At 44.0% G+C, this 24,159-nt stretch overlaps 1 long non-coding RNA gene across 1 annotated transcript; it reads right to left on the reverse strand.

The window, feature by feature from the left end:
• Nucleotides 1-4,463: 4,463 nt before the first annotated feature.
• Nucleotides 4,464-23,216, reverse strand: LOC142853833 (uncharacterized). The gene is made up of 3 exons (XR_012911268.1): nucleotides 23,052-23,216; nucleotides 12,023-12,137; nucleotides 4,464-5,382 (listed from the first exon to the last, which is right to left on the reverse strand). It is a non-coding gene; the product is annotated as an uncharacterized LOC142853833 (long non-coding RNA).
• Between the last annotated feature and the right edge of the window lie 943 nt (nucleotides 23,217-24,159).

Raw genomic sequence — 24,159 nt, forward strand, 5'->3', positions numbered from 1 at the left:
TCAAGCCAGAAGACCTGTGTTTCATACCTCGACCCTAGATGGTAGACATGCAGAACTGACTCCCGTAAGTTGTCCTTTGACCTCCACTTACATCCCGAGACATGTATGCACCCCACACTTACAAAGATGGAGTCGTACACACAGAGAAACAGACAGATGAACGAGTGTACACATGGGGCTCACCTAAATTTACCCCTCACACACGTATAAAAGAAATACGTAATTGGAAAAAAAAAGAGTAAAAGAGAGAGAGAAAGGAAAGAAATGGGGAAAGGGGGATTTTGAACATAACATTTCCCCCAAGAAAGCAATGTAGAGTGAGTTTTTGTACAGGTCGGTTTCTTTGGAAAGAGCTCTGAATACTGAACGCTGTGATGTCGAAAGAAAAGGAAAAACCTACTTCACAATTCATATGTAGACCAATACTAAATATGTTTTCTAGACAAACGTGGATGACATCTCAGGAAAATTTAAATATGAAACTTTAGAACCCATCTCACAATAACCAGACTACTTTCCAACAACAATAGAGAACAAATAACATTCATGTATTCTCACCAATATTAATCTCTGCTTATGGATGGCAAAATAGAAAAAAAAAACTTCAGAGGCAATTAGCCAAGAAAACCTATGCTTTTCTTTCTTTCTCTGTAAAGAAATACCACATCCAGCACAATCTAATAAAGTGCTGCAGATAAGCCACTGCTCCTACCATTGTCAGCCTCATTTTACAGTAATTTCTAGCTTGTTTTTAAGAATGGGAACACCAATTATCTTTTCAATTTTCTTTTTACTAAAAATAAGCTGTAGAACATAAGACCCCTCTCCCTAAATTGTGACTGTTACCTTGAGGATGAAAAACACACATTTCTTTCCCCAACAGTGCCATCAATAACTAGGAGGCATTGGCTAAGCGAGGGACGATTTAGCACTTCCATGTTTGGGACACGAAAGAACCTCTGCACAGTGGAAAATAAGATGACCCCCGTGGAGCAAGTGGCCTGCGGCTACCTTCTTTGTACTTTACAATGTGCAGGTTAATCTTAAATCTTATGAGTTGCTCTAAACCACTGGGTTTGTGCTTTATTATGAAGATAAAGATTAACACGGGTCTTGGCTTCAGAAAGTATACCTATCCTAGAGAAACCACCTTTTCGGGTTTTAATCTTTCTATAAAATAAGGTGGATGAGTGTTGGGACCAATTGAGTCCTGACCTTCAGCTGCTCTTCCCCGCTATAACCTTCTAATTGAAGTTACTAAAAGCTGTGCTTTACCTAGAGGATCAGAGGATGCGATTTTCACCTGTTGGCCATTGACGGCTGTGTATTTAAGCCTCCATGGTGCTATTAAAGAAAGGGCTTTTGTACCAGCCATTGGAGGTCCGTGTTTCGGTCTGTCTCTGTGTGTGTTTCCTCAACCTCCAGCCCCTTGCCCGAAGCTCACGAACTGGATTCTAGCGCATATAGCGCAGATGGGGGTGGGGTGGGCAGTTGGGGGTTGGGGGTGCGCGGTGCGCGGCAGATGAGAGCATCCTTTGCTGCGTGTCTAGATGTTCATGTATCTGGAAAACAGCAATGTAGGCCATTTATCTGAAGACAGTCCATGGTGTCACCCAAGGTAACATTTCCATAAGATTTTGGAACATACATGACAGAGGCCCTATGAATCTGGTTGCTATAGTTCACTAAATAAACGGGCCAGATCACATTAGACAATAACTTTGAGGCAGTTTTTTTTGAAGTTTGTACAACTGTCCAGTTGAGGATTTTTCTGCGTATATATTTTGAAGATTGTAACCCTACCTGCATTGTAGCTCTTTCAATGAGAAAGTCGTGATTTTGCTAGACAATCTGAAGTACCAAAATATTGCATATGGCTGACTGGAATCTACCATCTCATTACGTTCAGTCTTTTGTTTTTCAGGACACCGGATCCACGAGAAATATCTATTACATGTCCCTTGAATTACTGCCTTAAACATGTACAGATAGTCACGCCACTCTTAAATCTCTTCAAGGACAAATTCCTTGCAGCGGCTGTCTCTAGCATCCCACGTTACACACTTGCTCCACAACTTACAATAAGGTTGCACATCACTGAATACGCTGCACATTGAAAATGCAAGTCAGCAATGCATTTAATGCACCAGCCTCCCAGCCACCATAACTCAGCCGCAGCACACACAGGAGAGTATTAGCAGCTTCCCCTATTCGCTCTGTGATTGACAGGGAGCCTCCTGCTGCCCCCAAGCACTATGAGAGAGTTTTCACAGCATAATTACTTGCCTAGAAAAAGATCAAAATTCAAACTATAGTTTTTACTAGATGTGCATTTCTTTGGCTTTATCAGAAAGTTAAAAAAAAAACACTCCTAAGTCAGAGAGTCTGTATTTTGAGTATTCACTATTTTTTATACATATTAATTCCAGTTCCCCCTCCCTCCCTTCTTCCGACTCCCCACACCTTCTCCTCACCCTATCCCCTATCTGCTCCTCAGACAGGGTAAGGCCTCCCATGAGAAGTCAACGAATTCTGTCACACCACCACGTTAAGGAGGGACCAATGCCCTTCCTTTGTGTCTAGGCTGTGCAAGGTTTCTCTTTATAAGAAATAGACTCCAAAAAGCCAGGTCACTTATTAGGGATAGCTCCTGGTCCCACTCCTGGGTCCAATGGACCCACAAACTTCCCAAGTCACCCACTGTCACCTGCTTTTAGGGGGCCTAGATGGGTCATGTGCAGATTCCCTGGCTTTCAGTCTGGAGTCAGTGAGCACCCACTGGTTCGGGTCAGCTGTTTCTGTGGGTTTCCCTATCATGGTCTTGCCGCCTTTGCTCATGTTATTGCTCCTCCCTCTCTTTGACAGGACCCCGGGAGCTCTGTCCAGTGGTTAGTTGCACAACTAACCACTCTGCATCTGTATCTCAGCATCTGTCTCCATCAGTTAATGGGTGAAGGTTTTAGGAGATCATGTCTATTTCCCCTTCCTAGGTGGACCCATGTATGTCTCTCTTAGGGTCCTCTTTGTTACCTAGTTTCTCTGGTGTTGTAGACTGTAGGTTGGTCATCCTTTGCTTTATGCCTAGTATTCACTTCTGAGTGAGAACACCGTATTTGTCTGTCTTGGTTTGGGCTACCTCACTCAGGATGGTTTTTTTCCACTGAGTATTCACCATTTTGATAGTCCCTTGGCTCCTTCAATGTTTTGGACATTCAGAGTATGAGAATTCAAGTATACACAACATCTCTGATGGGGGAGTGTCATATATCAATCTGTTGATTTCATTGGCTAAGCAATAAAGAAACTGCTAGGCCCATTGGATAGGCCCACCCTTAGGTGGGTGGAGTAAACAGAACAGAATGCCGGGAGGAAGAGGAAGTGAGGTCAGACTCGACAGCTCTCCTCTCCGGAGCAGACGCAAGAGAGACGCCATGCTACCTGCTCCAGGGAAGACGCACGCTATGAAGCTCCGACCCAGGATGGACTTAGGCTAGAATCTTCCCGGTAAGCGCACCTAGGGGCGCTACACAGATGATTAGAAATGGGCTAAATTAATATGTGAGAATTAGCCAGTAAGGGCTAGAGCTAAGGGCCAAAGCAGTGTTTAAATGAATACAGTGTCTGTGTAATTATTTCGGGGCATAAGCTAGCCGGGCAGGGCAGGCGGCTGGGGTGTTTGGGGACGCAGCCCCGCCGCTGCCCATATTACAACAAATCATCTCATATTGTATATGTCTAGAACGGAATATGGAAAGTCTTCAACTGATGCAGGCAAAACACACTTCACGTTTTTAAACAGTTATGTCATACTCCAGCCACATACTGAGAGCGCAGGTCATTGTATTAGTTACCTATTGCTGCATAGCAAATTACCCTCACACTTGGTAGTTAAAAATGACAGCAAACATTTATTATCTTACATGGTTTCTATGGCTTAGGAATTTGGACCCAGCTTAGCTGAGTGAGTCTGGATCACTCTCACTGTCGTGAAATTAAAGTTAAACTCTCAGCTGCAGCATACGCTTCTAAGAAAGCTGGTGTGAGGACTTCCTTCTAAGGAAGCTTACTCACATGACCGTCTAATTCACTCTAGCTTTGTCCCTTACCACACAGACTTCATAGCACTGGTTGAGGGTCCTCATGGCATGGTCTGATGGCTGGCTTCCCTCAGAGTAGGTGGTCCAAAGAGAAAAAGCAAGAAGCCACAGTATCTTCTCTGTGTTAGAATTGGGAGCCACACACTGTCTTTTCCATTTCCTAAACCATGGATGGTACAGAGCAGGTTTATCAACTGTGGGAGGAGACTATCCAGGAGCATGAGGAGAAAGAATTATTCGGAGAATATCCTGCTCACTCACATGAGTTCATCTTACATCCCCCGCTGACTATCCTCTCCAACCACAGTCATCCATGAGTGAAATATCCTTACATCCATCTTTTCATGGCTCTCAACAGCCTCATCCCATAGCAACAGCATCCCAAAGTCTAGACTCTTGCATGCCAAACAAGTCGACGTGTAGATGAAGCTTAAATAGACAAGATGCCCCCCACCACATATATACCACACAATGGGGCAGAATTGCAATAGCCACCATAAACACTGCCATTCAAAGCACAGTGAGTGCGGGACATGCCAGAATCACCGGTTCATAGAGATGCTCGAATCTGGCTGGGCAAATATTAGAAGTTCTTCATGCCCGCTCATTCCTGCTTCCTGGGAATGGCTATCCAGCTGTGACTCTTGGCTCTTTACACGTTTGCTTCCACTATGGAGGGTACTTCTTTTTGGTGATGTGCAGCTTGTTTTTCTAAGTCTGGTTCCTGCCTACAGAAAACTAACGGTCTAGAAGCTCTCCTTTTCGTTCCATCTCTGTTCTTTCACATATAACCTATTGACATTCCTGACAACTGTGTGCTCATGGAAACAAATAGGTACCCTGTAAGCTTTACTAGGACTGATTCCAAATACACACACACATACACACACACACATACACATACACACACACACACACATGCATACACACACACGCATACACACAAGTCTTTCAACATCATCTCTTCTCTACTTACAGATCCAGCTGAAATTACTGAACTAATGAAATACACACCACATTTGACTCAGTCATTCTCTGAAGCACTACTTTGGGCCTTCCTAAGGTTTTAGCAGAGAGTTTCACAATCCTGTCCTCGGCTTCATTTTCAGGCCCAGATTGTCTGGCAGTCCTGCCTTGAATCTTGGTCTAGAAGCCACTTCTTTGTTTTGGCCTTGTTTTCCATCTTGGAAAGCCTGGTCATTTTGAAAGTCAGAAGCTCTTGAGTTCTGCTGGTTTGACAATTCTTCCACTCATCTGTCTTAGTCTTCTCACATTTCTCTGTGAACTGCAAAGGAAACCAAGGAACGTCGTCAAAGCTCTAACTGGAAATCTGTTATCCAAACAACCCAGTTTTCCCTCTTTTTCCTTTTTCTTCTCACAGTGCCAGGGTTGGAACTTGGGACCTTATGTGGGTATGGGGGCAGGGTGCAAATTCTCTACCGCTGAGCTCTTCTCCCAGTTCTGCTTTGTCTTTTGCTTTGTTTGTTTATTTATTTATTTATTTATGTCATCATGCTGTTTGGTGGCACCCCACTTCCAGATATATTAGTTAACTAGTAATACATAGCAAATTCCCAAACTCTTTGAGTTGCTATCTCAGTTTCTGCGAGTCATGAATTGGGGAACAGCTTATCCAAGTGGTTTAGCTTCAGGGTCTTTTATGAGGTTGGATTGATACTGACTGTCCTTGTAACCATCTAAGAAGTGACAGTGGCTGTCATGTCGGCTCCCCAGACACTTCCCCGTGTGGCTGGTAAGCTCTTAGTTCTTTAATCTTATGGACTTCTTCATAGGACCGTCAGAGTGACCTCATGACACAGCAGCTGCTTCTTACCCCGTTGTCACAGAGCTAATCTCAGGAAAACTAAGCAAAAGTTGCGTGTCTCTCATCTCTTAGTCTAGGCAGTGGCATTAGATCATTTCTTCAATATCACTTTTTCAATTAAAGTGTTAGGAATTGAACTGAGGACTTTGTGCATAGTAAACACATGGTCTACTGTAAATACATGCCTATACCACCCTCAATGTCTTCTAGGTATGAAATCAACTCTTAATCATTGTGGAAAAGGCTGCAGAAGAATGTCAGTCATAGGATTCAGGAATCATTGGCACTACCATAAAAGGAAGGGGTCACGCTCAGCAACATCAATGATAATTTACTACTTTGGTGCTTCTATTAATCCAGCTTTACCTCTTTAGATATTTAATGATTTTTACTGTTTAAATTTACCCTTATTTATCCATTAACTATTTTTATGTTGTGTAACTCTGTGGGTTGAAACCAAGTCCTCATGCATGCTACGCATTCACCCAACCATTGACAGCTTTCTCAGCTGTCAATCACTAAAGCTTGATCAAATTCAGTTTTATACACCACCTAATTTTTTTTGAATCGTATCTCTGTTATACAAACAACATTTTTTGAACTTGGAATGACTGACTAGTATGGCGAATAGTGGAGTTTATTTATTTGTTATTGTATTTGTAGGGTATGTGTGTATACGCACACAGGTAGAAGTCGGAGAACCAATTTGCAGGAGTGAACCTACATTATAGTATGTCACGTATGCCATAGCCCCAACTTCTTTTCAGAATTCGAACACGTTTTTCAAAGACTGGATTAGGCTGACAAAGCCCTCAACAAGTGAGTGTAGATTTCTAATCAGGAATCTATTAACATATGATTGAATTGCTAGAGTTATATATACAGCAAGTACTGATTTCCGGTAAAATTATGAAGTAGGATAAATCCATCACCTTTGCCCACTACTCTTCTCAAGAGCAGAGGTAGTGCTTTTGTTGCTATTCGTGTTGTCCCCCACATTTGCTTTATGATTGACATACCATAGATTTTAACTTTTTCATCCCCACTGCTGGGATTGAGCCTGGGAACTTTCATGGGCTAGCCAATTGCTCCACCATGAAATTATAGCTATTGTCCAGTGGATGTTTCGTAAGTGCTAAGTTGGCTAATAAACTGCTAATAGGTATAAAATCCCTCTCCTGGTACCCAATTTCTCCTATCACTAGGGACACTCCCTAGCCAAAGCCTGTCCCCAGTTTTCTAACCTGGTTATCTTCTAAAACCCCAATCTGGAGCTGGAGAGATGGCTCAGTGCTTAAGAACACTTACTGCTCTTTTATACTTCCCCAGTTCGGTTCCCTCAACCGTTATAAATATAACGCTAGTTCTGGGGGATCCTATGCCTATGTCTCTGTGGGCCATAAACATGATATACATAAACTTATGCAGACACACACAAATATATACACATGAAAATAATAAATATTATCCAGGTGGTGGTGGCACATGCCTTTAATCCCAGCACTTGGAAGGTAGAGGCAGACCATAGTAAATCTTTTAAATGAAAAGCTCTATTTGGTTATAATTTACCTATTTTTTTCTTATTTTCTACCATGAGCCCAGTTTAAATTATTTAACCTCTCACAGCAGGGTCCTCCAGCCACACACCCTCACCACATTAGAACGCAAAATCAACTCTCCTCCAGCTGCCCAGAAACCTCAGTCCCAGCTCCTCCCCAGCTCTGTGATGGCCTGCCAGTGTAGTTTCGATTTCAGTGTCTGCCGCATCCTAGCCACAGTTTAGCTTTCCAAGCGTATCTTCCACTTCTTCCCCATACCATATTATTTTTGGTTCACCAAATTCATCCCACACAGCCTTAAGTCTCAATTTCACATTTTCCTCCTCTGCTTCAAATGTTCTGCCTTCACTTTCATTAAAATTCTACCAATTTTTTTTTTTTTTTTTTTTTTTTGAGACGGTTTCTCAGTGTAACCTTGGCTGTCTTGGAACTCTTTCTGTACACCAGGCTGACCTTGATTTCACGGAGATCCACCTGCCTCTGCCTCCAGGATTAAAGGCATGCACCACCACTGCTCTGCCAAACCCGACTTTTAATGGAAAAGTCAGTAGGACTTGAAAACATAATCTTCTCTGCTCCAAGTGTTCGTTTTGGCCCCTTGAAAGTTCATGGTATCGTGCACCACATTGTAACTGAGATTTAGTCATTTGACTGCTTGATTTCGCTTGTATATTTTTAGTTTCTTAGGACTTGGATAGCAACAATCCATGTGCAGTGGTTAGCACATCTGCCTTACATGGAGGTCCTTTGTGAGTTATGGAAGGGACCTAAATAGGCCTTGCCTGTTAGTTTTAGGTGGCGGGTAGTAGTGGAGTGTTGTATATGGTTAAGAGAAACGTCTTTGGAGTCCAAACAATCCCAGAGTTAACTAAACTGGATGATCTTGGGTAAACCAAATCTTTTGCCACCTCAGGTTCTTCATTGGCTAAATTAGAATGGCATGCTTTATCTCATACTCTGTTATCATAATTAAATACCACACTCTCTCTAAGGTACTTCTGTTCCAGGTGTCCTGTCACATGCCAGTAATCCCAGCACTCAGGAAGAGGAGGTAGGAGAATTGAGAGTTCACATAGTGATACTCTTTATCAAAATAAATAAAATTAAGAAGTAATTATTATCTTCTTTTCCTCTCTTATGCCTAGCAGAATCTTGTAAGTGCTTTCAATATGTTTTGATAAAATAACAATTAAAAATAAAATTAACGTTGCTGGGTATGGTGCCACATGCCTTTAATCCCAGCATTTAACAGGCAGAGGGAAGCGGGTCTCTAAGTTTGAGGTTGGATGGTCTACAAAGTGAGTTGCAGGACAGCCAGGGCTATGCAGAGAAACCCTGTCTCAAAAAACAAACAAATAAGAAATTTATAAAATAAAATCAGTCACTTAAAAATAAGGGCAAATGAAGAATTTCTTAGTTGCAGAACAACTAAGAAAATGTTGGAAATATATGGAAAAGGATAAAGATGATAATCAAGATTTTTAAAAAATATATGTTTTAGTTTATTTTTATGTGTATGAATGCTTTGCCTCCATGTGTATGTGTGTACCACCACTCCTGGTACCTTCAGAGGTCAGAAGGGGGCATGAGATCGGCTGCAACTGGACTTACAGATGGTCGTGAGCCGTCTGTGGGTGCTGGGAACCAAATCCAGGCAGTCTGCAAAAGCAACAACTGTTCTCAACCACTGAGCCCAAGCCCCAAGATATTTTTTTTTTAAGTTAGCGTGAAGAAATTTAATCTTTCTTGTTAGTTTGTTTTTTAAACTGTGTTTCATGGTCCATGCCTGTAATCCTGCAGGAGGAGTGGGAATTTAAGACCAGGGGCTCCGGCTTAGTGAGTTCAAGGCTAAATATGAGACCCTGTTTCATGAAACCAAAAATAGGCGCAGAATGCCCTGGTGGAGATTGGAGAAGCGATTACAGGAATCTCTTCTTTCCTTCTACCAGGTAGGTCCCTGGACTCACACTTGGGTTGTCAGCCTTGATCCCAAGCACCTCTACCCTCTGAGCCATCTTGCCACCCCCAGCTTCTAATTTCTTCTATAAATTTGTACCATAGTCTTAACAACAGAATAGAATGAGAATTCCTTCCAGTTTTCATATGGGAAACATTCAATTACCTGCTATTATTTCAAAGACTTTGCATCTTAAGTTACAAATAAAGATGTTTCAATACTCAAGCTTACGGAAAGTCTAGGCAGACCTAGAACTCAGCCACGGGACAAGGGTTGAGATGGACCACCCACATCGAAAGTGAGTGGCTAGTGTTCCTCCTTGTCCACGTTGGTATTTTCTCTAAGGGGCACTCTAAATGGTAGTAACCATTTGCCTTGGGAAAGGCTCAGGGAGAAAGACACCTGAGAAATTACTGGACAAACACAATTTGTTTGTTTCAAGGCTATAACCTTGAAAGCTGAAATTAATACCTTCAACATGGCTGTGCTTCTAAGCCTCTGTGTGTAGGTTTGGGCTGCCTTGTATCAGCCTGCTTTTTGGGAGGAGGAGAACGTCCCATGGGGAAAGCTAGAGTTTCAGGGCACGTCACGCTATTTAGTTATAGTTAATTGAGAGTTTGGGTTCATTTTTTTTTTTAAATAACCTTTCCCCACAATGTCTTTAGAACCAAGTCCTCCAAGCTGCAGCACTGCATAGCATTGGCATTTAAGATCATGTTTCAGGTTCCTTGGGATAATCTTTTCCTAAAACTCCATAAAAGACACTTAAGCAGTAGGCCAAACTCAGATAAGGTGTGGAAAGGTACAGGGGACCTTCACCCCTGATTTTCCAGTTTTGTAAAAGATAATATTCAGTTTGTTTCATTTCAAAGATATTATCTTATCTGTAATTAGATACAGTTTGAAAATCTAGTGTCTTGAACTAATACAGAGCAGACGGTTTTGGAAGTGCGGGAAACATAATAGACCTTCAATAAGTGTGGCAGCAGAGGCAGAAAAAAAATCACAAAAGCAAACAAAAAACAGCTTAACAGGGGTGTGTGTGTGTGTGTGTGTGTGCCTCTAAATTCAGAGCTCCTTCCTTGGGAAACATGTAAAAAAGCTGCCAGACCCCTGGGGCTCGTCAATCTTGTGCTGTTTTAGTTGAGTCAAGTAATAGTTTAAATTTTGCAGATTATTTGAGCCAAAATTTCCTGTCCCAAGTATTGAAAGCTGTGTGCAGCATAAATCCAGTGTGCGGTTATCATATACAGCCTGCGTTTCTATAGTAGGGTAGACTCCTTCTCCAAGAATTTCATCTTGGGAGAGTTCCCTACCTCTAGCTTTATTCCACTGTGTGTGTGTGTGTGTGTGTGTGTGTGTGTGTGTGTGTGTGTGTCTGTGTATATAACACGATCTTCCTTCACCCCCTTAATACCACCCAGGCCACATTAGCTGAGGGCCACTAGAAGATATTTTATCTACTTACCATTGAACATCTGAGGACCCCAACATGTAGTGTCCGATTTTGATTTATTTTGGAGGGCAGAGGGTAGACACAAAGGGAACAGGAAAATGAATGGGATTGAGATGCATAATGTGAAAGACACAAAGAATAAAAAGAAAGTTAATTAAAAGAAGAAAACAGCTGCCGGGCGATGGTGGCGCACGCCTTTAATCCCGGCACTCGGGAGGCAGAGGCAGGCGGATCTCTGTGATTTCGAGACCAGCCTGGTCTACAGAGCTAGTTCCAGGACAGGCTCCAAAGCCACAGAGAAACCCTGTCTCGAAAAGCCAAGAAAGAAGAAGAAGAAGAAGAAGAAGAAGAAGAAGAAGAAGAAGAAGAAGAAGAAGAAAACAGCTTCTCTGACCTAAGCTGAAATTGGTACTAATTGGTACTAATCTATGTGCATAAACATAAGTATTCAGAGAGTAATTTGATTAACATATTATGTCCGTTTAGCAAAACAGCAGCAATAAATTTGTTGATGGGGCCTCTGACCTCTCCAGCCTTAGGCTTTTCACAAATTTTACAGTGCCAATCATGAATTCCTTCCTATAGGCCTTAAATCCAGCGAGGAAGCACTTGCTTCTTCTCATTTACATTATCCAGTGTTTTATAGTCAGGAATCTTGGAGTTGGGACTCTGAGGTGAGGAAAGTCAAGCTGTTGAACTACAGCAGCATGTATTTAAAGAGCTGCAGGCTCTGCTCCCAAGCTCAATCACATAGTTTGCTGCATGAATTTTCCTGAAGAGACAAATATCTACTAACCCACACAGAACACTAACAACATAAACTAACTACAGGTCAAATAAACTATTCCCCTCCAGTCTAGTTTGGTGAGTCAATGAGCTTCTTGGGAGTTGCTAACAGGAACATGGGCAACAGGCTGCTTGGGTGAAGGGTTTCCCATAATAGTACATGCTGGTTCATTGTAGTTTTGATATCCTGAACATCATAGAAAATGTGTGATCTGAATATGTGAGAGTAGTGGAAAATCCCAAGTGAGATATTCTAAATATAAGCATCCAAATTATACTCTTTGAACACTCATCTTTTGCTTTGATATGATCATTTGTTAACTTGGCACAATCTAGACTCACCTGGGAAGGGACTTTGATGAGAGGTTCTCTAGATCATGCTGGTCAATTGTGTTAACTGAGATGCGAAGACCCATCCACTATGGGTGTCACCATTCCCTAGTCAGGAGATCCTGAGCTGTATAGGAATGAGGAAAGAAAGATGAGTGTAAGCATGCATGTATACATTCATTTGTCCCTGCTCTTGACTGGGAAAGCAAAATATGACCAGTTCTCTCAAGCCCCCACCACTGTGTCTTCTCTATTATGATGATCTGTAACCTGGAAAACTGTGAACTAAAATAAATCTAAATACTAAAAACTAAAATAAACCCTTTCTCTTCTAACTTGCTTTTGTCATAGCAGCAAGACGTGGAACTAGAACACCATGGAAGCGCAAAGGAGGGGTAGTCTGGTTCAACTTACTGCCAGAGTGTTAGGGGGGCTTTTTCCAGAGCAGGGATGTGCAAGCTAAAGTCTTCAGATAGCCTTAAGGATGGACAGTGCAGATGGAAAAGGAGGAGCAAGAAAGCAGGACAGTAATATACAAATGAAGTGGAAAAAATAACTTGATTATATACCATATTTCTGATTGTCATGCATTTTTGTATTTGTAGACAATTATACATATGCATAGATAGATGATAGATAGATATATAGATAGATTGATTGATCCTTTTCACTGATGTCATGGAGAACGTACTGATTTTCCTATTATACCTAAAATATCACATGTTCAAATATCATGAATTGTTGGCTTCTCCACATCTGCTCTGTGTATTTCTTTACTCTAAGAAATGTGTGTTGAGGGGCTGGAGAGATGGTTCAGAGGTTAAGAGCAGTTGCTGCTCTTCAGAAAACCCATGTTCAATTGCTAGCACCCACATGGCAGTTCACAGATGTCTATAACTCCAGTTCTAGGGGATAAGACACTGTCATTTAGATGTACATGCAAGCAAAACACCAATGCACATAAGAAAACTGAAAAAAGAAAAAGAAAGAGAAAGAAATGTGTGTTGAAATACACAAGAGAAAGTAAAACTTAATCTTCAGCTCAGTCATTATAATTATTAGTTTTTCCAGCATCTCAGAAGACAGGTAGGTGCTATTGTGTTCATGTCACTTTTAACAACAATTTTATTTTACTTTATAAATGGCATTTTCCAATCATGGCATCAAAAGGTAATAGAGAAGAACAGTAATAATTTCAGGGCAGTGAGATTGTTTAGTGCCTGGGCTAGACTCTTCCTCACTGTGACAAATATTGAGATAGTTTAAAGAGGAAATTTGTATATTAGTTCATGGTTTCAGAGGATGACTTGTTGCTGTGTTAGGCTGTAGTGAGACAGACCAGCATGGGAGTGGTGTCATATGGCAGAAGCTGCTTGCTTGCCTCCTGGCAATCAGGAAGCAGAGGGGGGGGGGCAGGGAGGGAGAGAGAGAGAGGGCGCACTCATAACTGTTTCTTCCTACCTCTTTTATTTCATCTGGGCCTTTAATGCATTGAGTGGTGCCATCTACAGACAGGATAGGTCTCTTCCTCTAGTTAATCATCTCCGGAAACACCTCTCCTTAGAGTGTACTGCTAATCACTCGATTCAATCACGTTGTCAATCAACAAGTTCTTTTCCAGTCTTGAATATACAATTGATTAACTAAGCAATCTGAGGCAAACTAATCTTCAACATCAATCCATCAGATAAGAAAATGATAGTACCTACTTTACAAGATTACATTCTTTTTTTTTCTATTTCTCTAATGACTCTCTTCTTGGTGTTTCACTCTAGTCAGTGAGTCCTCTCTTAGAGTGAGTCCTGTAAGAAACACCATGACCAAAACAGATTCATTATGAGAAATGATGCTCTTCGTTGTAATTCTTTATAACTCTGGACCTCACCATTTACTTGTTTGTTTATATGTGTATTTTTGTTTATGTATTTAATGGGAGAATAATTCTTTTCTGGCAAATATCAAGAGTTATTAAAGCTTCATAGATATTTCATCAAAGTTCCAGTGTTTCTGGTGAGATGAGTTTCTGTTCATGGTAAATTCTGGAAAGTGGGAATACATATGGCATTTGGTGTAGGGACCAGTGCCACCAGTAAGAGAATAAAAAAAAATATGTGAGGTTGCAGGGCATGGTGGTGCATTCCTTTATCTCACGCAGGAGTCAGTTGTTCTCTATGGCAAGTTCTAGAACAATCAATGTTACATAGAGAGACCATATATCAATCACACACAAGCAGAAGCAACCAAGAGTCCTACAACACATAATACGTATTTGTATTAGCAAAAAATAAAATGTGAGGGGCTGGAGAGATGGCTCAGAGATTAAGAACATTGCCTTCTCTTCCAAAGGTCCTGAGTTCAAGCCGAGCGATGGTGGTGCACGCCTTAAATCCCAGCACTCGGGAGGCAGAGGCAGGTGGATCTCTGTGAGTTCAAGACCAGCCTGGTCTACAGAGCGAGTTCCAGGACAGGCTCCAAAGCCACAGAGAAACCCTGTCTCGAAAAACAAAAAAAAAAAAAAAGGTCCTGAGTTCAATTCCCAGCAAAATAAATAAATAAATAAATATTTTTAAAAAGAAACCAATGCTCGTTCCAACACTAAAGAGGAAGAAAAAAATGGATAGACCAATTGTGTTGATAGAATTGTCTTTATACTCTTGAGAATCATCATATATGTTCATACTATTGTAAACAGAAAAATCATTTAAAGAGTAACATAGTTTCAAGGATTGGACATTAGGACCCTTTATCTAGACAAGCTGGGAACATCTGCCTTGTCTGATCCTCACTTACACCCACACAGTCTGGGTTTCTCTGTTTCTCCCACTCCAGCACTTCCTCTCTCTCATTTTAGGTATCATCTCATTTTTGTAGCCTAAACTGGGTTTGAATTTGCAGCAACTCTCCTGCCTCAGCTTCCTAAGTCCTGCAATTACCAACATGAACCGCCCCTCCCCCCCATGACCAGCCATAATTCCTTTCTTTACCTACTTACCACATCTATTTCCCAAGCTAAATTTTCTAGAAACATCCTTATGGATAAAATCAATATGCCAGCATTTGTCTGGCATCTTATGAACCTAGACTATGACTCAACATCTTAGAAACACTCTGACGTCATTAAGATGATGAAAAGATTTAGAAGAAACTTCTACAAGATACTCTTACACGTCTGGTTTGTTGAGAAAAGGCTTAAAAATTAATTAGAATTAACCTGAGATTTAATTCATGCCAACCAAATAGATCTTCATGTCTTTGATGTTTTGTTTCTGTGCACAAAGGTTTTAATTATACCATTTGATCAATAGGTATTTATTGAACATCTACTATCATGTCAAGTGCTGTGCCAAGTTCCAAATAAAAGCTAAAAAATGACCTCCAAAAATCTTACCTCACAATACAATACCCTGTTTAGGAATTACCAAAGGAGTTATTCCAGCAAAAGCTAGTCTTGAGGTATGAGAACAGTAACTTTCTAGAAACTAGATTGAACAAACAGATGGTGGGGCTGATTTAAAATGACATCAGCTGAGACTTTGGAAGGAGTTAGAAAAGCAAAGAGGTCAAAGGAAATGGGAATGTGGAAGCTCATGAATGGGGAAAGGATATCTTCCAACCAAGTTCTAGTCTAAAAGAGTTAGGCATGAGAATGAAAGGGTTTTCTAGTCACAAAAGGAAGGAAAATTCAATAAGCACACACGACTACAAACCAAGGGCCTTTGTACAGGAAGACGGAGAGAGGAACTGATGAGCATATCAGCTCAACAAAGGTCTGTGTGTGTTTTCCTGGAAGACAGCTTACAAGTCCACTAATGGTAGTTTCCAGGGAGGAAACTTCCAAGGTAAGACAGTATGCTTGGGTTGGGAAACTGGCTTGGTCAGCTGAGTGCGCTGCTTGCCAGCAGGAGAACCTGAGTTGGTGGCCAGAGCCTGAATAAAATGCCAAGTGTGGTGATCCAGGATTGGAATCCTCGGGAGGTGGAGGCAGGTGGTACCTGGGGCTCTCTAGCCGGCCATAACTTAAAGGGTCTTCCAAGGGAAGACCCTGTCTCTGAAACAAGTTAGACGGATGGAATGATGGCTTAGTGGTTAAGGGCAAATGCTGCTCTTACAGAGGAGCTGAGTGGAAACCCCAGAACCCAGGCTGGGTAGCTCACAGCTGCCTCTAATTGAAGATCTATAGGGTCCAACCCTCTCCTGGCTTCTGGAGTCATCTGCATATATGTGAACATACACATGCAGATATAGACGTAAATTAAAATAATAAAAACATTCAAATAAAATACGTTGTTTTAGGACAGAGGGATGGCTGAATGGTATGGTACTTGAGGCCTTGTGATGAAGCCTGACAACCCGAGTTTCATTTCTGGAACCCACCAAAAGGTGGAGAGAAAAATAGGTCCCAAAAAGTTGTCCTTTGACCTCCACATACATGTCAAGACACGCATGGCTGCAGACACGCTAACAATATTTTTTTATTAAGTTGGGCCAGGAAGGGGTGGCACAGGCCTTTAATGCTAACACTCGGGGAGCAGAGACAGGTGGATCTCTGTGCATTTGGGGCCAGTATTGTCTACAGAGCTAGTTCCAGGACAGCCAGGACTACCCAGAGAAGAGCAATCTCAAAAAATAAAGTAAAATAAAAAGTTGGGTAGTATTCCTAAATAGTATATCTGAAGTTATCCTCGGGCCTCCAGACATATGTACCACGTGCACTGACACAAGCAAGCATGTACATTTTGCTGTTATTGCTGCTATTTTAACTGAGGAAGGTAAATTGAAGGCAAGATGTCCCACTTTGGTAGTCTTTCCAAGGGTCTTACTGTCCCCTGAGAGAACTGTACTCATGACTGCCCAGGACATCCTGCACGAGAGCTCTTGAAAGACAATGGTAGCGTGTGCAGTGCCTGCTCGTCCTGAGGCTTCTGGGGTTCAAACGAGCACATCATGTTCTTGACAACAAATGGTTTGCAGGTAGACTCTTATTTGCATGAAACAACTTTTTATATAGGAAAAAAAAACGAGAACTGTAAAAAAAAAAAACACAAAGCTTATCTGAAAAGAGGGACAGGCAGAGTATAAACCCGGAGTAGCCAAGGTTCTGGGGAGATCGGAGTGAGGGCGAGTAGGGCAGGAAGTCGTGAAGGAAACAGAAAGTGGCGAGAAGACAAAGGTATACACAGAGGTTGGAGATTTTTCTCTTCTGTCATGTTTTACCTGTATCTATTCTCTGAGGAAAGGGTCTGGATGAGTCAGGGTCCAGCAAAGCCCAGGGCTGCCAGGCTGCTCCTGGAACTCCAGGCCCCATCCTCTCTCCACCTCCATGGTGGCACCCCACCCAGATTCCTTTCTTGTCAAACTTGTTTTCAGCCACCCAGGCCTTCTAGTCTGTGACCTATCAGTCAAACCTTCTGTTACCCGGGACACAAATAGATCGAGGGTGTCAGATAACACGGTAGTTTGGTGAGGAAGAAGATCATTTGAGGCTATTATACCCTCCATAATTCCCCTTCCCTGGTCACCGGGTACCTTTAAGACCTGACCTGTTTCTCAGTCTCAGATTTGCCCCTAGAAGGGCAACCGAGTGCATGATGCATACCTCCTTTTATTTATTTGCTTTGATGTGTTCAGTGTCTCTCTGGAGCAAACCGGCGGAACATTTGAGTCAATTCTATTTTTCTTGGGGAAGCAGCGTAACACAAAATTGGATGATGACAAAGTCGGGCTGTCACCGCTGCACTGGAGTGACATAGAACACGGTGTGCAATGTGTGCAGTGAGCTAAAAGCAGTGACAAGCCATGAAGTGATGAGATTAAGTGTGCAACCACATCTTAAACTCAAGCCGTATCCCCTAAGAACTAACTGGAGGGTGGCATCCCATTGATACTTGTACACAGGACTCAGAACAGGCTTAGTGGGTCCACCTGGGGACTCCCTGAAAACCCCTGCTAACTAGACATCTCTGCTGCCAGCCTTTGAGCCTTTCCAGAAATGCACAGGACCACTAGCAACACAGGCTGTGAACACAGGGAAGAAGTAGCTGCCTTTGAAGAAGTTAAGAGGGGATCTAAGATGTGCCGTGGTGCCTAGTTCACACCAGACAGGCACAATACCAAAGACACTTTTTTTTTTCTTGTACCCACTCAGTACAAAGACTAGGTAAATACTCTCAGTGAAAATAGGCTTGCTTCAGTGACCAGGTCAGAGGCACCATCCAAGTTGGGAAGAATGGTGATTGCCACCTCCCAGGGCAAAGGTACTGAACAGGCACTGCAATCTCAATCAAACCAGTATTTTTTTTGGGGGGGGGGAGAAATGATTGAATTTTCGTAGGGGCAGGGACTTTTCCTGCAGTTTGTTGGCAATGTCTGGAAGTTTCATGGAGCCCTCTTTCCCTCCTGTGCACCCCCTCTCCCAGTGTGGGGAGGGGAAGGGAGGATTAGGCTGAGGGAAAAGGAGGGAAAAGAAACTAAATCACCTTTCTACTCAGGAATTTGCCCAGCGCCTAAGTTCTTAGTGTTTCCCAGGTAAGGATACAAGAAGTTAGCAAGCGCTGAGTCCCTCATTCTTTCAAGTACTGTTTTCTTTCCGTGTGTGTTCCAATGACTGGATGCCTGGGCCTGCCTCCTAAGTCCGAAAAGGACATGGGTTACTTTTTTGTTAATAGAAAGAAATAGGTCAGAGAGAGAAAAGGTAAAGACTGCTGCAAGGGAAGAACGGGTGAGGGCGAGTGTATGGTTTCCTGAGAATCTCAGGCCAAGGTGCTCAGCCCAGACCAGCCCTATAAGCTTGTAGCCACCCACCGCTGGCCTCTGATCTTCAGACTCCTGACTCTGCTTACTATCCCCGCTACCCATCCAGCCTAGCCTCCCAGCGATGGCAGAGGAGATGCAGGAGTTTTTTTCTCCTTCACTAACTCTTATAAGAGATGAAATGCTGTCCCTGACCTTTCTGGAAAGGACTTTTGCTTGTGTTCAAAACCCTCAATTAACCTCAGGCTCCGCAAGGGGAATGATTGGCTGTCCGGTGTCTGTCCCTGACCACCTACGGCAGAATGGTTCATGGGTAGAGGCAGTCAGTGGAGTGGGTACAGGGCGTGTGGTCAGATTTTCCCTAGACGCCGAGCTGGCTATAGGTTGTCTCTCCTGGGACCGGATAGATAATTCATTTTTATATGTAACGTTTTACCTCACTCTATAGCTCTGACCTGTTAATATTTAACCCTTGGGCTGAGGCATCTTGAAGGAGGCAGGCGGGGGTGACAGACTCAAGGTATATGGCCGCTCAGGAGTGAAGACGCAGAGGCCAGGAGAGGGTGAGAAGGGATGTGAAGGGGAGGGCTCCTCCTGCCACAGACTGCAGCCTCTGGGATGGCTGCTACAAGGTCGCGCCCACACTGTGACCAGGGACCGCCAGCCAGGCTGCGGTTCCGGCCCCTTTCAGCGTTTGCAGGGCGCAAGCGCTAGGGTCCGAGCACCTCCACAGCTGGACCCTGCGGCCAGCCCAAGTGCCCCAGCCAAAAGTGCTGGACCCCGGATCCGGGGGGGCTACTGGCTGCGGGCGTGGGAGGGAAGTGGGTCCAGCAACCGACTAGGTCAGATCGTGTTATGTGGAGGGACACGGAAACCATGCTGAGACCCAATAGCGCGAAACTGGACGTGCATAGGTGGCCCTCAGGGTTCTATTTTCTCCTTCTATCTCAGAAAAATAGGATTAGATGAAAGGGAGGGCCGACCTCTTTCCACCGCCCCTAGCTCTTACCTCCGGCCAAAAACAAAAGCAAAACAAAAATAAAACAAAAAAGCCAGAACATTGAGATGAAGCGGTCGTGGGGATCGATGGACAGCCTTAGAGCTGGACTGTACCGAACCACCGGATCTAACGACCCTAGGAGAAGTTGGCCTTGGGGGCACTCTCAGGTGGAGCCACAGCTTCTGGGTGACCCCGAAGGGCTAAGCTCAGTGGGCGGGGCAGAAAGGAACTTGAGGGTCCAAAATGTTTTGTCCAGCTGCCCAGGGCCTGGTGTTTGGTCATCGGTAAACTAGTCCAGCTATGCAGGAGAAGGAGGTTGAAGCTTGGGAAGCTCCGCGCAGGGACGCTGAAGCCTGGAAGGGCAGTCCAGCAGCCCGCAGACAGGATCCACCCCTTTGTCGTTGAAACAGATAAGAAACCACTTCATCAGATAAGATCAACCCCCTCCACCCCATTTCTGGGTTTCAGCAGAGACCTGAGGCGCTGAGGTTGACGAAATCTTGGAACTGAACGTCGACCTGAGGCCCAGAGCACACAGAAGGCTTTTATTTCACTTTCTTTTGTTTGATATTACTTTATTTTCAAAGAGATCTGTAGCCCTGGGCTCTGGCAGGCAAAGCCCTGTCCTGAGGATGGCCTGCTGGGTCTCTACCTCCGTCTGCAGACACCCCCCCCCTCCGTCCCGCGCCCGCACACAGCGAGGTGTAGGCTGTCTAGGAGACGGGCGGTCAACCAAACGCAGCCATCAGCGAGAAGTGACACCCGAGAAAGCCCTGCCTCTCCATCCCGAAATATAGGGAAGGATGTCATCAAAGTTTTCTTCTTGTTTTCCCCCCCTTGTGCAGGAGTCAACCCTGCCTTGACACTTAGTTGCCTGGGCTGTTGACGGAGGCAGAGCAGGAGTACTGGGCTGCCACTAGACTGAGTTCCGAGCCACACTCGAAACCCTGCCCCACCGTTCCACGGAGACAGTAAGGAGGGTTCTAGGTATTATCACCTCAAAGAGACTAGCAGAAAGGCTCCAGCTCCTGACCGTGTGCGCTATGACTTCCTGAAAGAAGCAAAAGAAACTCTTCTAAATCTTGAACAAGAAAGCTTTGGCCAAGGCTCTAAGGAAATAGCACCAAGACTTAATTTTGGTACAACAGTCTCCAGCACTACGGGGCAATTTTCTAAGTTGCTAGAATGGGGAATTGGGGGGGTGTGGACAGGGGCGGGCGGCGGAGCAAACAGCAAAACAAAGCAAAGCAAAAACCTAGTCTGGGTGCAAAGAAGATCGTAAGGCGAAGAAAAAGACAGGGAGAGAAAACCCCATGAAACCTTAAACGTTTTGACCAGAACATTAGGAGAACCGAATGGGTGGTGTGTGGGAAGGGGGGAGATCCATTAAAATCACAGGCTTCTCCCCACCTTCCCCAACACGAACAGGTTGGGGAGCAACTAATTAGTCTCAACTTCATTTAGCCTCATTTTAAGAAGAGGAAGAAAGACCATCGTGCAACCCTATCACCCCAAAGTAAATATCTTCTCCACACAGCCACTGGATGCTTTTAAAAGCATGTTTTAAAGCAAAAGGAGCCTAGATGGTTCTAATAGGCATTCTTCAGCTAAGCAGCTTAAGTTCCAAGTATCTCCTGCTTTCTGCAACTGCTACAGTGCATCGCCACAAAAAGAGGAGCTGTGATTTTTTTTTAGAGCAATTAAGTCAAATTAGCTACTTTAATGGGGGTATTTTCTTTCTTGCAGGGCTCCCTTGGCCCTCAAACAAAATCTAAAACTAACATTTACATAAAGCATAAAATATTCCGAGCAAAAATGAAGATTTTGCATTCGGAACACAATAAATTCTACTTTCCATCCTTTCCGATAGAAAAATCAACAATGAAAAGGTCTCCCTGGGTGTGTGTGGGGGTGTGTGCAGGAGAAAAGAGGAGATGACAACTTTGAAGCCCAGCATAAAATCTCCACGGTTTCATCTGCTAAAAGTCTAAAGAGGTACACCAGATATGTGTTTACAGAGGTATTTCCAACAGTTCATTTTAAAAACATCTCCTCTAGAATTATCGTTTATCAGGTTAAATTAAAACACAATGGTTTGGGAGGACGGGAGGAGGATGTTTTTAACTCCCTCTGAAAAACCTACTGCCAGAGATTCCTTTCCTTGTCTTTTCAGACCTGCCTCCCTGAGTCCAGCCCGTCTCTTGCACGTCAGTGGGCTTGCTTACATTAACTGCAGTTCGCTGGGGGTTTATAAATCAATCAGTGGGGAGTCTATATTCATAAAGACTCTGATCTGGTTACACCCCTCCCTCTCTCAACTCAAAAAAACAAAAAGTTATACCTTCCAGCCCGGACCCCTTCTAGCTCAGATCTGTGGTGGGTGGTGGACAGACTGAGGCTTGGGGAACTGGGGGACAGGCGTCGGAGTCTCGTGAGTTTGGATGTGGATTGCAGGACAGACCTTTGTTTTGGTCACCGCGGTGACAGGGGGCGGAGAAGATTGTTCTCTTTCCTGAACACAGGAGTTTTATAGACACTCCTTAAAAGGGTTCGCGGCTCTCCACGGGTGAATTTATAGGGCTTTCGAGGAATACTGGGACTTTAAAGATACCATTTTTCCCCATTAATTTTTTTGGTGGTGTTCTTACACTCCTAAGAGGACTCCGGGTTTCAAAGTCCTGGGGAGTTCTGGGGAGGGAAAAACCAGGTCAGGGAAAAGCGGATTCCTTTTCTGATCAGGGTGGCTGTGGTACTAGGGCTTGACATCTTATTTTCCATACATTTATAAATAAGTAAGTTGTGGGCATTACATCTGAGATTTGGGAACTGGGAGGTGATGAGGATGAACGTGTGCTGTATACACCTTTCTCCCAGCCTCCACCAACCTGAATCCCGTATTAGAAGAATGGCGAGCATGGAGACCCAAAGAAGATTTAATTTTTTTTAATAAAATAAAAGCCTAGTTTTAATGTAGCCATCAAGGTGGGCGAAGGTTCCAGTGTGTAGCAAGTGGGCGAGGAGGACCTGAAGACTACCCCACTGCGGGTCTAAGCAAGGCCTTCTTTGCTTTACGCCCCGTTGCTCTGGCTCTCCCTGAGGTGCCTCGCTGGGCACCCAAGCCACCGAAGCCTGGGTCTCCCGCTATGCGCTCGCCATGTTTGAACCCACGCGGGGGAGGTTGATCTTCATACTATAGATTACCTTAAAGTTTTCTTTAAGCGCTTTAATACACAACTAGCTCAGAAATCATTAAGAGACATAGAGAAGGAGAAAAAATACCCCCACACTCACCGTAATAAGTGTTGACATGCAGCAAAAATCGATTGAGTGGAACTGAGGTGGTGGAGGTGGCGATGGCTGGGGGGTGGGGGGGAGATCCCCGTAGGAGCGGGAGGGGCGACGGGGGCGGACCCCACCCGCTTGGGAACTAGGCTTCTGCGACTCCAGGAGAGAGAGGAGCTGCCTGGAGGGTGAGTCCTGGACGAACCGAGAACGCAGCTGAGATGGTTGAGACAGGGCCTATCTTCTGTCCCAAGTCTCCGCCCCCAGTCTGAACCTCTAAAGTCGGGGAAGTGAAAACTCATTTATTTATTTATTTATTTATTTATTTTTATTTCCTCTAACAGAATTCTAGTTGAGCCAACAAACTAGGCCGAGACTCACCTCTTTAAACGTGCTCCCTCAAGTCACCCTGAGTTAGAACTGCCGGAGAAGTAAACCGGTCAGCTGCCCTCTCGGGCCCTTCCAGGCAGGATCCCCAACTCTTTCACCCAGTCTGCTTCCCCCACCCCCAGCTCTCCCCTAACCACGGCGAGGCGCAAGGAGGCAGGGACTGGCTCCTCCTGCCCCCTCCCCTGTTTCAGAAGGCAAAGTCCGCCTTGGGTGACCGCTTTCCTCTCCACTGCTCTCAAGAGAACAAGGACGGAGGTGACCCTCGACCAAAGGCCTTCTATCTGCCCCCCACCGCCGCGTGATCCCGGCACACGGACAGGGGCAAAGCTTTAAAAAGAAAGAAAGAAGAAAGTTAATGTTCACGGGGCACTTGATCTTAAATTGGGGATATTATCTGCGGCCTGTTTAAGTGGCAGCGGCAGATCTTCGCAGAACAAAGACTCGGTGTCTGAGCTCCGAAAGCTCCTAGGTAGAGTTTCGGTGAGATGAAAAGAACTTAAGCGTAAAAAACACCGGCTTTCTCGGCTTCGGAGAACCGGAGGCCACTTTTTAATACGAGTTCCCTGGCTGCTGTTTGTCCTAGCATACTTAGTGGGGGGTTGAGTGGGGTGGGGGCAAGAATAACAAAAGGTCTCAGCACACCCTCTGGTGACCCTCCCAGCGCCTAGGCCATGAAGTCTTCTGGTTGGAGTAAGCCTTTTTTGCAGCTATTGGTTACAAAATCAAA

The sequence above is a fragment of the Microtus pennsylvanicus genome, chromosome 7 (genome assembly GCF_037038515.1).
Source record: "Microtus pennsylvanicus isolate mMicPen1 chromosome 7, mMicPen1.hap1, whole genome shotgun sequence".
Lineage (NCBI taxonomy): Eukaryota > Metazoa > Chordata > Mammalia > Rodentia > Cricetidae > Microtus > Microtus pennsylvanicus.